At 40.5% G+C, this 12,686-nt stretch overlaps 1 protein-coding gene across 1 annotated transcript in view; it reads left to right on the plus strand.

Moving 5' to 3' along the window:
- Positions 1-12,686, plus strand: part of LOC121522464 (receptor tyrosine-protein kinase erbB-4-like) — a 536,924-nt gene that overhangs the window by 12,429 nt on the left and 511,809 nt on the right. The window lies entirely within an intron of this gene.

Consider the following 12,686-nt stretch of genomic DNA (forward strand, 5'->3'; position numbering starts at 1 on the left):
AGTGAAATGTTAGGTATTAATAGAAGCTCAAGTGCAGTCAGAATGTTGGAAAAATACTTTTTTTGTTCAATCATTTTCATAAATTTTCTTTATGTTTTTATTTATTTATTTTTAAAGATATTTTAAAATCTTAAGTACTCCTTTATGCCTTTATTTAGAGATGAGGACAGTGGACAGAGTTGGGAACGGGTTTGAGAGAGTCAGGGTGAGACATGCAGCTAAGCAGCTGCAGGTCAGACTTAAACCAGGGTCGACCTCGTACATGGGGGGGCTACCTAACCACTCGGCCATCTGTGCACCTTACTCATGTTTGGGCACTGATTTTTTGTCTTTCTTTTAATTATGAAGACAAAGATGTGAACAAGTGGTCAAGACAGGGAAAGGGGTGTCATGACATAAATACAAAGCTACAATTTTAGTGCTTTAAGATGACACCATGCATTCATCATAGAAACATAAACAACTTAAATTTAAAAATAAAGCCATAGACATTTTTGCAGAACTGAAAATTCTGTATAAAAATCTCCTCAAAATGTAAGTTTGCACATGGCAGCAGTGATATAGGGGCTTTCTGCTTATGATCAAAGATGCACACAGACCTGTCCATTATTAAATTTGGTAATCTCACTCAGTGCCACAGTCTACAGATTACTAGCATTCTGCTTCAAGCCTTGTAATAGATAGCAACATAAAATAATATTAATGCTCTAAGCCGTTGTGTTCTTTTGTGTTGTTCTTATGCCAATGTTAGGAAAAGCCTATTAGTGAGTGTTTAATATTACATACTGTAACCACCTCCAGAGTCAGTGGGGGGTCTTCCGTCTCTGGCAGTGTAATATAAAAGTTTGGTAACCCCTGATCTCACTTGTGTTCTAAAAATCATTTTTCTGATACACTACCCTTCACTACATGCTTGCTGTGTTAGTACCAAAAGATCAGCTGCTTTTACAAAAATGCTTGGAGACTTTTTATTGGGAAATTGATCCTTCTCCAAAACAAAGGTGCAACCAACAAAGAAACAAGTGTCAGTGCTGGGTAGAATAATCATGAAGTTGTTAGTATTGATCAGCAGGTAGGCACACTCATCTTTTGCTGCAGAATTAATACTTTAGTTTGTTTCTTTTTCTTTTTAATAGTCTTTTTACATGATTATCTGCACTGCAAAGTCATGAAAGATATGGGAAATGTCCATCTTGATGAAGAAGGTGCTAAATTTTCAGCATATTCCCTCATTTAAAGGAGGTGTGTGGCCCTCTTTTCATTCTGTATTAGTGCGGGTGCCGCGGTGTGAGGCAGCAGCAGTCACCTTGCAGCAGAGCAGAAATAGCGCAGCTCTCGTTCCCTGGATGTGAAGGTACATAAAGCACAGGATGAGAGGAGCAGAAAAGGCAATTGACCTTGGCTGCTTTTGGGGAGGGGGGGTGGGGGCACCTATATAGCCATCCGGATGGATGCAATGGTTCTGCAGCTTGGCGAAAAGGGAGGGGAAGACTGCTGACTGTGATAGTTATTGTTCACAGGGTAGAAAGAAATATTGTTTTTTTCCTTTTAATTTATGCATAATTTTTTACATTTGAGCATTTATGCATGGAAATTGTGCCTCTTTCTCCATTGGAGTTAATAAGAATGCGGTGTATGTGGAACAGTAAGCTTTACATTGTGTGGGTGTAATCAGAGAATCAGTGTGTACAAGCTGACTAAGAGCAACACAGGTCCAAAGTCAACCCTGCCATTTTTGCCCCGCTGTGCTAGACTCTTTACCTACATCAGGGGTCCTTTATCTCAGCCTGTCTCTAGTGAACATGCAAACACACAGGGAGAGGCTGGGGAGACCGGTGCATATCATGCTGTTTTAAGACCCCCCGTCTTTGTTCCAAAACCTCTTGCCCACTGAGAGACATTATCCCCTGATGGCAAGGTGAATGGGGTGCTGATGTAAGATTATTTGTAGCAGCAAGAGGAAAAAAATGGAGGGAACGGGAAAAAAAGAGAGAGAGAAACTCACCTAATTTTAGCCAGAGAAGGGCAGAGAGACAGGCAGGGTACAGGAAAGGAGAGGAGAGGTGTCTGTTGGCAGGGATGGGACATGGGTGAGTGTCCCGGGAGTTTTGGTTAAAGTGGTGGCTATCACAGAAGCTGGACGGACGATTAATCAGCAGCAGCCCGGAGGGGGAGCCTGGGCTTTGACAGAGACACTTCATTTTGTGCACACACACATTTGCTGACAGGCAAACCTGCAGCTTAGTCCCACCTCTTTTTTTCTCCTTCTTTTTTGCTTATCTTTCTTCCTCTTTTATTCTTTTAACAACCTTTTTTGGCTCTTTTTTCTCCCGTCTTTACTTTTGCTCCCATCTTCTTTCATTAACACCAGAAAGATTTTGACTGTTTTCATATTTGTAATGCGTGTAACTTTGCTGAATTAAAAGTTACAATGCTACTGGGTCCCTGACTTTTTCCCCCAAAACTGTCTGTATTTTAATTCAAAATGTTATCGTAACAAATAGCATGACAGACAAAGAAAATAAGATGACTCATACCTAGAAAGAGTGCAGGCAGTAATTTTGACTGCACAGATTTTGCTGCACTTAAATTGTTTCAGTGCAGTGGCAGCTACATGGTTCGTTGTAGGGCTGGGCAATTAATCGCAAATTAGATTAAATTGCAATATGGCCTGCTGCAATTTTCAGATCGCAGACAGTGCAATCTTTTTTTAACTTGAAATGTGGCAAAATACCAATTTGATACAATTTTTTTGCAACAGAAATTTCATGTTCTACACATTGTGCATATGTGCAGGTGTGTTTTTTTCAAAATAGTTTAGTAAAATCCTACTTTTCCTGTCAGTGTATGATTTTCTTGATCAAAATGAGAATAACATAAAAAATGTATCATCCCTTCAGTATAGCAATCAATATCAAATTTGCTATACAAGCCAACATCACAATTACATTTTTTTAAAATCTCTCATCCCTAGTTTAATTTATCTAGTACAGCATTGGTTATAGTATAGAATGATTTATCGCTTATGTTTGTTGAATATTACATAAGGTGAGGAACCTTAAAGTAATCGCATATCAAATCACAATTGCAATATTGGGGGGAAAAAAATCACAATTAGATTATTTTCGCAAATCATTCAGCCCTAGTTCATTGTGTCTTATTGAGTAAAATGCCTATTGGACCAATTTGGACCAATTTTAGATGTTTATTAATTTAATTAAACCAGGCTGAACAGGTTGTAGGTTGTTATTGCTATGCGCTCTGTGGTGCTGATCAAGGGCTGGTTTTAATGACTATTTCAGGGTAGATAAGACATCACCTCTATCTAGCTGTTACAAGACACAGAAAACATCTACCAATATTCATAACAGTACAGGTGTTCAAAGCCCCTGAAAAAGTTCTTTCCTGTTTAATGGTGAATAATGCATTGCCCAGCAACAGCTTTAGTTGCACTGATTTTTACATGACAGCGTGAGGGGTTGATTTAAGGTTATTGATATATTTTAAGAGGATTTTGTAGAACCTTGAAGTATTTGTCTTTGTTTATTGAGTAAAAGCCACTTCCTGTTAACCTTGCAAAGCAGATGGATACGCCCGTTTCCTTGTTTTTCACTGGCGAATCCATCTTGCAAAGCTCCCATCTGAACAGTTTGGGCCCGGTTAGAAAGTGACAGGACCAATCAGCGACGAGGGGCAGTACTTTCAGGGGCAGCAGAGTCGTGATGTAAACAAGCAGCAGCAAGAGCTGGTGCAGTTATGGAGGAAGAGATTAGCGTGGATGCTGCTAAAGCGCCAGTTTTATCAGAACTTGACGACATTTCTTTGTTAGAAGAAGAACAAAAGACAGCAGTGAGTTGTTTTCTTTTCAAAAAGACAGCAGTCGTGTTCTTACAAGTCTACAGTCGCCATGGCTCATGTTATTCCTCGGTAGCTGCGCACGCGCAGCTCGATAGCTGCTAAGTCACGTGTTTTGTTGCTCTGATTGGCCTGTAGAGATGTGACAGACAGAACGTTCATCCAGTCACACTCTTGAGTGCTCAGGCCCTAAATATGCTTTAAAATACCAAGTCTCTTTTTGCTGTGTTGATTTAGCTTAGCTTGTATCCATTTAACCTGGTCAAGCTTTGATGCAGTGAAACTTAATTTTTCTGGATTAACTAAAAGCATGAACAGCTCATGGCTTTGTGCTGTTAGATAGAAAGTATTGTTAAAATTGATGACTGTAGGTGGTGACAGTACTGCAGTATGTATTATAAAAGCCATGCCTGAACTCTCCAGGGATCAAGACAGTTCTATCCCTTAAATATTCTTTCAATGAATAGTTTGTTTATGAGACTTGGATGTTGGTATTTAACTATGAAGGGACTGAAACTGAATGTTTTATCATCAAATCAGACACAACCAGCTGTTATTTTCTTGTTGTATTGTTGTGGGTGTCAGATCAATTATCTTTACAGGTGTTTCTATATGGAATTATTACATTTTACTGTTTGTGATGACTAATAATATTGAGAGATGTCTATGATTTAGTTAAGTGTAATTTCTTTTGCAAAAGGAAGTCCTAACACAATGAACTTTTTCTGTTTGCATAGGGAATCTATCATAAGTAACGGACTTTTTCGTCCAGCAGTCAGAATGACCTCTTAATTTCATTTATTGTAGGTTTTGAATTCTGGCCCTTCCAGTGTTAATATTTATCCCCTCTCCTCCCGCCCCCTCCTCAAACATGTCTTTAGTTCTTGATTAGTCAACTTGAGAGTCCCTCTTATGACCTGACAGCTGCCTCTGAACTCAGTAAGAGCAGGAGACAAGCAGAGGAAATATAAGGTGCAAGAGGGCAGACTCCTGGCTATACTTCACCCTAACCCATCCCCTCCTTTCTTCCTCTGCGCTCATGCCTCCATTTCTGCCTCTCCAACCCCCCTCTGTCTCCCCCGTCGGCTGTGCTGAGTGATTGATGGATTCGAGTTTGACATGGCCCGGTTCACCCGAGGGCGTTAGCAAGGACACTGGTGAGATTGAGCCGCCAGATGCTGGGAAAGAGGCAGACAGTGAAAGTGAAAGACAAAGAAAGGAAAGAGAGGAGGATGGGAGGTACTCAACACTGTTAACCATCATGTCTTGCCAGGGTTGCCGGGGTGAGTAAGCTTTTCCTCAAACGGTGCACCTGTTCTCAGTTTTCCATTGCATCACCCTGTGGCTTTTTCTACTACGGAGCATAATGAGATAATATGTTTGTAACTACATTCACAGTAAAGGTAATGAGTTTCAATAATTGCACAGTGCAAAATGTAAAGACATTTTTCCTGATGGAATTAGAGCAAATTGCCAGTGCTTACAGCCGAACATTAGTGGTTTTTGCATTTATGATAGGGATTTAAATGCTTTAAAGCACTTACAATTTTCTCAGTATACACAGTGTAAGCCTTAAAGGGGATTAAAGCATTTAAAATGAGCAAAACATTTATACATGGCATTATTAGGATAATAGTGCTTGTACACACAGCTAATGTTGCATTGCTTGCCTGGAGAGGAATCAGTGCAGTAATTCTTATTCATGTGGTCCAAAAACATACAAACATTATTCTGAACACTCTTTATTTCAGTGCTCAGAAACAGTGGCCAACAACTACCTTTCCTTTTGCAGGCGGAGACCTTGAACATAGCCAGATCGTTGATGAAAAGCCATCTGCCATGGTTGTGTAGGCCCAAAAAGAGTGATGACAGTGTGATAAAACACAAGCCTGCCATTGTTCTGTCACCGAGGCAGACGTAACCAGTGTCTGATCATAAATAAATCTACCTACACTTAGTCTTCTGTAAATGCGTGCCTCCCAGTTCAGTCTACCCGATGCTGTGTGCTGTGTTTCCCCTCCAGGGGGGTCCACTCCATCCTCCTAGTAAGCAAACACCCACTTGACATGGAGCCAAGCAAAGGCGAACAAGGCCCGCAGTGTCTCCCCGCTCCAAGTGCTTTGTCCTGGAGGAGGCTCCCGCAGTGGCTCCTGGCTCCTCACCCCCACGTGACACGCCTGGGGATGAGGGGAGCGCTTGTGTGAACTTTATCTGCACGAGGATGGAAAGAGGAAAAAATAGATCACAAGACTAGTCAGGATTACCTTGACATCCCTTTATTTCCACCTCTATCCCACCGGGTGTTTTTTTTCATTCATAAAAACAGGCTAAATTTGGGGGAGCACAGATGGCACAGGGGGAGCCCTCTCACACTCCAGTGAAGTCACCCAAATGACCTTTTCTTGAAAATTTGCTGATAGCAGCCCATGACAGAATTAAGCTATGAAACATGTCTGCATTTTACAGAGCACATTGAAATTCATGGATACATGAAAAATAATGATTTTTTTTATGCATTTCCAAAAATAGCCTCCATTTTCAAACTGTGAAAACATGTCCTTTTCTCTTTGCCTCATAATGCAACTAACGTTTGTCATGTCAAACTTGAATTTCCAGCTGTCTTTTAACTGTCATTAGTCTCCCACTTATGAATGAGTGAAATCACTGTGCCCCCAGAGTTGATTAAGTAATCTAAATAAAAAACAATTTCTACAATTTCTGAAAAATTGGAAGGCAGTCATGTTTCTTCTTCAGTGGCTGCAGAAGCTCTGGACATCTGCTTTGAGAACCCAATTAAAATACTGATTTTAACTGCAGAAACAAATATGTCTGAGGCCTGTTTAAAATACAGTCTGAATTAAATAACCTGGATTCCTCATGTATTTATTAAAACACACTATACAGAAGATGAATATTCTTTAAAATTTATCCATTTTAGTGATATTAAAGGAAGGAGTAAAAGCCATTTCAGACTGGGTGTGTGATTACTGTGTGAAGGCTGCAGCGCATGTCAGCTCATGGCTTTCATACCAGGTAGACTGTACTGTATGTTGGTTAGCTGTGCCTCCTTGCTGTCACAGCTCTGTTTTTTTTTCACAAGTTTGACCTCTTAAAAATCTCCATACAAGTGGCATGATTCATTGTATAGCCTAACTGGCTTTGGAAAGATTTAGAATAAAAATATCCTTCACTTATGAGATGAGTTTCTGCTGGAAATCTTACCATACTGTGTTAATCTTGTCAGCAGATGTAAATACCTTTTTGGCTTCAAAACTACACTACAGATACTAATATCACGTCACTGAGACCATGTGCATGTTTTTTAAAGTTTGTGCTTCCTCATTGCCCATATTCTACAGAAAAATAAAACTCTAACATCAGTATCCAGGTAGGGGTGACTATGTTGGACTCTCTCTTTTCCACTTAAAAAATATATTTTTGTGTATTTAATCATATCCAAAATACAAGCTTATCCTCTAAACCAACCTTTACTGGTGTCTTAATAAACGTGTACCCCCACCTCAGGGTCTATATGACCAAAAAAAAAAAAAAAACCTTAAAAAAAACAATGCTTGTTTTTATGATAAAATCCCAGTAAAACAGGCCTACAGACACTTGTTCCAGGGTCTGCCCACAGAATTGGCTGGGGCCCTGAAAAATCCCAAACAACGGTCCTCCTGGAGTTTTGATTTATTCACGATGTAAATGCATGTGTGTTGGACCAGTGTCCTTAGTACCAACATTTGCCTCTTTTGGAGATGAAGAGTGTGACAACCTATTATGAGGTCTGATGTTGAAATTTTTCAGTCGTACCCCTTTTTAATGCCTTTTCACCACTTTATACATCCAATCTTGCAACATGTTACACATTTTGGCAAATTTTGCCAACTTAAAACCCATTTTTGCTGCTTTTTTGCCATTGTAAGCCCAATCGTGCCTTTTGCCACTTTAAACCTCTGTTTTGCCCATTTTTGCAACTTTTGACACCTTTTCAACAACTTATTCCACCTGTAACACTTTTTGCCATTTTGAACTCAATTTCACCACCATTTGCTACTTTTAACAATTTTTCACTGCTTATTTGCCACTTTTCTGCCACTTTTAATGAATTTTTGCTACTTTGTTTTGCCACTACAAGCCTAACATGCCACCTTTTGCAAATTTGATTCTCATTTTGGCAATTATTGTACATTTTCACCACTTTTCACCAATTTTGACAGCTTTTTGCCATTTTGAACTCAATCTCACCCCCATTTACCATTTTTAACCCATTTTCACCACTTTTTGTCTCTTTTTTGGGCAGTTTTCTGTCTCTCTTTGCCATATCATTGCCACTTTTGACCATTTTTTCCTACTTTTTGCCTCTATTAGCTCATTTTATGCCACCTTTTTGTCACTTTTAACCCATTTTGATACTTATTTTGTCACTTTATGCCCAATTCTGTCACTTTTTGTGATTCTGTTCCTAAGATCTTGGAAGAGGATATATTGTACAACAGCAAATAATACAAATATTTTGTTTAGTTGCTGTGAGAGTGATTATTAATCAGGTTGAAAATAAAATATGGTTGTCACAGCTTAACTTTACAATGGACCATGATTTTGTTGACCTTCATGGGACCCCACTTGGCTGGGCCCCAGAAAGCTCTCAGGGGCAGCAGAGTCGTGATGTAAACAAGCAGCAGCAAGAGCTGGTGCAGTTATGGAGGAAGAGACTAGCGTGGATGCTGCTAAAGCGCCAGTTTTATCAGAACTTGACGACATTTCTTTGTTAGAAGAAATGTGCGTTTCAATGATTTTAGTGCAGTCCCATTTTGACAAAGTCAAAGCAGACTAAGCCTCACCCCTGAAATCTTTGTCACCCCTAGGGGGTCCCCAACCCCAGATTGAGGACCCATGCACTAAACTACTAACCTGACACACCAGATGTATGTGTTTCACACATCCATCTGGGAAACCTTCAATATACAGTGTTTGGGAAAGGGCAGAGCCTTTGAAAAAAAAGAACTAGGAGGGTGATTGGATGAATTTTCTGTCTGTCACATCTTTACGGGCCAATCAGAGCAACAAAACATGTGACATAGCGGCGACCGAGGTGCGCATGCGCAGCTACCGAGGAATAACGTGAGCCATGGCAACTGTAGACATGTGACTTTTGTCGTTTTTGAGAAGAAAACAACTCACTGCTGTTCTTTGTTCTTCTTCTAACAAAGAAATATCGTCAAGTTCTGATAAAACTGGCGCTTTAGCAGCATCTGCACTAATGTCTTCCGCCATAACAGCACCGGCCTCTTGTTGCTGCTTGCTTACGCCATGACTCCGCCGTGCCCGAAAGCACTGCCCCTCATTGCTGATTGGTCCTGTCACTTTCTAACCAGGCCCAAACGGCTCAGATGGGAGCTTTGTCAGATGGATTCACCAGTGAGAAACATGGAAACGGGCCTATCCATCTGCTTTGTAAGGTTACTAAACTACAGGAATAAGCCAGTTTTGTCAAAGTTTTAAAGGATGAACACGTCAGCCATGTTCAGATAGCTGTCCATACTGATAATTAAGTGTGATGCCTATCATTAAGGATAAACATAGATTTGGTAAACACTTCATAACTGTGAAGTTAAAAAACATCATAGAGTATTACGTTGTTATGGCGTCGCCATATCAATATTAAAATCATATGAAAGCTAATTTAGTTTGACTGTCATAAATATTATAATGTCCTGCTGTTTTAAAAAAAAGTTCTTTCTCCCATCACAAAAATTCAAAGTTGTCATTAGAGCTTAAAAGCGCTCTGGAGTTCATGAAGAACACCTCAGCTTTTAAGTTTAGAAAAAAACCCTGCTTTGCATGGCCATAAGGCCAATGCGGAGAAAATCCTCTTCATATGTTAACTCAGTGTGAAAGTTGACTACTCCCTGTTGCTTAAGGCATGATGCAGCAAAGTACTAAACTCCTTTAGGGGAAGTAATCCCGCCTCTGAAATGTACCTGCCTGCCTCAAGTCTTCCCAGCAAATAGGCAGTTTCATCCTCTCAGTGCCGGTAATATCTCCCCATCTCTCCGTCTGCATGGTGATGGGTATATTGTGTTGGTGTCAGCCAGCTGTCTCAGAGCTGTGTCAGCCTATCTGAGCAGTAAACACAACAACAACAGGTATCTCCTGCTCTCACTCTCCCTGCCGCCTACCACACTTGGGCCTCTCTTGCTCTGTGTCGGCGCTTGGCAGCAGTGTGGAGTCAATAGGATGAATAAAACATACCTGAGTCGGAGCCCTCTACCCTGGGAAATGTCAAGCTGTCAGTAGAGCTTAATGGGAAAACACAGAGGCGGTCCCAAGGGTCAGACAGTTTATATCATAGCACCTATAATAATACAGTCAGGCCAATTGGTTCCTTTGTATGTCAGGGATACACAAACTCTGCCTTCTGTACTCAAGGTGGTCTCTGAACACCAATCATGATTGATTTGCGTGCATTTTATGAATGACCAACATTACTAAGATGGACTTTTGTGCTAAAATGATTATATTTGTCTCAGGACTTGTACCCCACTGTGGTGTAATGATCTGATACTGGAGAACACTCCTTAGTTTGCATAATGTCTGGTTTGAAATAGTTTTTCCTTGCTTAGTTAGGGATTCAGTTTTCACTTGAGATTTCCGGTGTGAAAACTTGTGTGCACCCACGATACTGCAAAGCGCTCTGGGTAGGAAGAAAAAAAAAATCATCCTCTAAATTGCATATGGTTTGTGCATTTATTCAGCAGACCAACCACCATTTAACACGCATTACTACACACATTATCCAGCACTCATCTCAGCCTTTGGTGGTGTTGGCTAACCCCTACAGCTAATTATCTCTAAATTAGGGCTGAGGTCTAGGTTTAATTAGGCCTAGCCATGAGCAGGTTTGAAGCTCAACACTAACTCCAGCAACTTCAGCTGCCAGACCTCATCAGCCTAATGGACACTCAAATGCAGAGGGCCCTCAGGGGCCCGACAGGCTAGCCTGACTTTCTGCCGTATGCCAGTCGAGACCCACACACACACAGAGCACTGCTCAAACATGAGCCGGATATTTAAGACATGAGAAAATAGAGGGAGGCAGATTTTGCATAAATGTGAATGCATTTGAGAAGTTTAACTTTTTATTGTGTTTTTAAATAACTTTCTGGGTAAAATGCTTAACTTTTCTGCGCATTTGTCATTCTATTTGTCCACTTAACAGGCAGCTGAACTTCCACTCCACTCTGTTTCAGCCATAGAGGGTAGAATATAGAGAGGTGGTCAAGATACCTTCAACACCTGTCACTGTAGGACAGTAAAGCCAAAATTTACTGGATTTTGGAACAGATTATCTCAGCTAGAGTCGGCACATTTAAGATTTGCTAGTGTGCCACAGTATTGACACCACTCCCTTGCCCTGTCACCACCCAATTAACAGGAACAAATTGCAAAGTTCCCTCAAGTAAGAAAAGTCTGCAATAGAACATGCTTTAGGAGCCGTGTTTGTTAACAGGACTGTCAATTATGAGGCAACACCCTTATTTATAGCATCAAATAACAAACACAATCTAAGCTTCTGAAAAAGAGGAACAGTCGGACATCAATCAGGATGATCAAGACTGTGTCAAATAATAGAAACAATGCTAGAAAAGCTTATTAAGGGATAAAAACTGCTAGAACTGAGCTCATGGTGATAAGTGCTGGTCTTTATTAAAATGGGCCATATCAGAGAGTACGAGTATTGATGCCAAAAAATCAAAGATAAAAAACAATGATGATGGGTTGAGTAACTTAACCCTGAATCTACGATATTATTTCAAAAAATGCTTTAAGAACATGATGGACAGGGCTGGGAGGGAGTTGGGATAAGACACGCCCTCAGTCTTTCCTACTGTCGACATCAGCCACATTATTCTGTCTGATTTGATCATTAGCCACAATGTCAGAACCATTCAAGGTAGACTAAAGCCCAAAACACACAAGCGCTGGACCATTGCATCACATGACGCGTCTCAGTTATACACAGCTGGGCGTCAATGGTCGAACTCCCCACCAGCCATTGCATGGCAAAGTGCTTGGTACCAGAGCTGAGAGCCAGCTCAGGGCTTGCCTCCCTGCCTCACCAGGTAAGTGAAAAAAAAAAAAAAGGATAGCAGCAATGGCATTCAGCTAGGCTGATGCTTTTTTGGAGCAGATATGATTTGTTTATGTTTTTTTTTTTTCTTTGGGCAGTGGCCCATTGGTTTGACAGTTTTCTCACCCAGTCACATTTCCTAAAGGTCTGCTTATCCCCCTTCCCCTTCAGGAAACTGTAATTAATTGTAACAGAGATTTTTTGCTTTTTAACCACTCTTCCTTAATAGGGATATGGTGTTCACCATGTTCATCACTCAGTCAGTCAAAAGAGAATGAATACACACTATAAGCTGTGTCATGCTTCCAACCTCTAAGCTAGGCACAACTTTGGGGAAAAAACTTTGGTGGCTCTACATATTAATCGGGTATAAGGAATGATGTCTTCAGTTATGTCATATTTGACTAGTTGTGAGGGGCCAGTTCAGTCTGAGTGCATGTTTTTAACACAAAATATAGTTTTAAATACTTTGTGCTCAAATGTCAAGTATGATATACAGTTTTATACCTGAAAAAGCTGGCCAGATGTTTTCGTTAATCTTCAAAGCTTTGCCCATGTCCCATGTGTTAACATGGAGGAGACTGACTACATGATACTGCAGCCTGCCTGTAGATGGCGCTGAGATGTTTTGGCTTAAATTTTTGGGAGCTGTCATGTCGTCAGCCTATTCATGTCAGGTGTTGAAAATTCAGCCATC

Source organism: Cheilinus undulatus, linkage group 15, assembly GCF_018320785.1.
Source record: "Cheilinus undulatus linkage group 15, ASM1832078v1, whole genome shotgun sequence".
Lineage (NCBI taxonomy): Eukaryota > Metazoa > Chordata > Actinopteri > Labriformes > Labridae > Cheilinus > Cheilinus undulatus.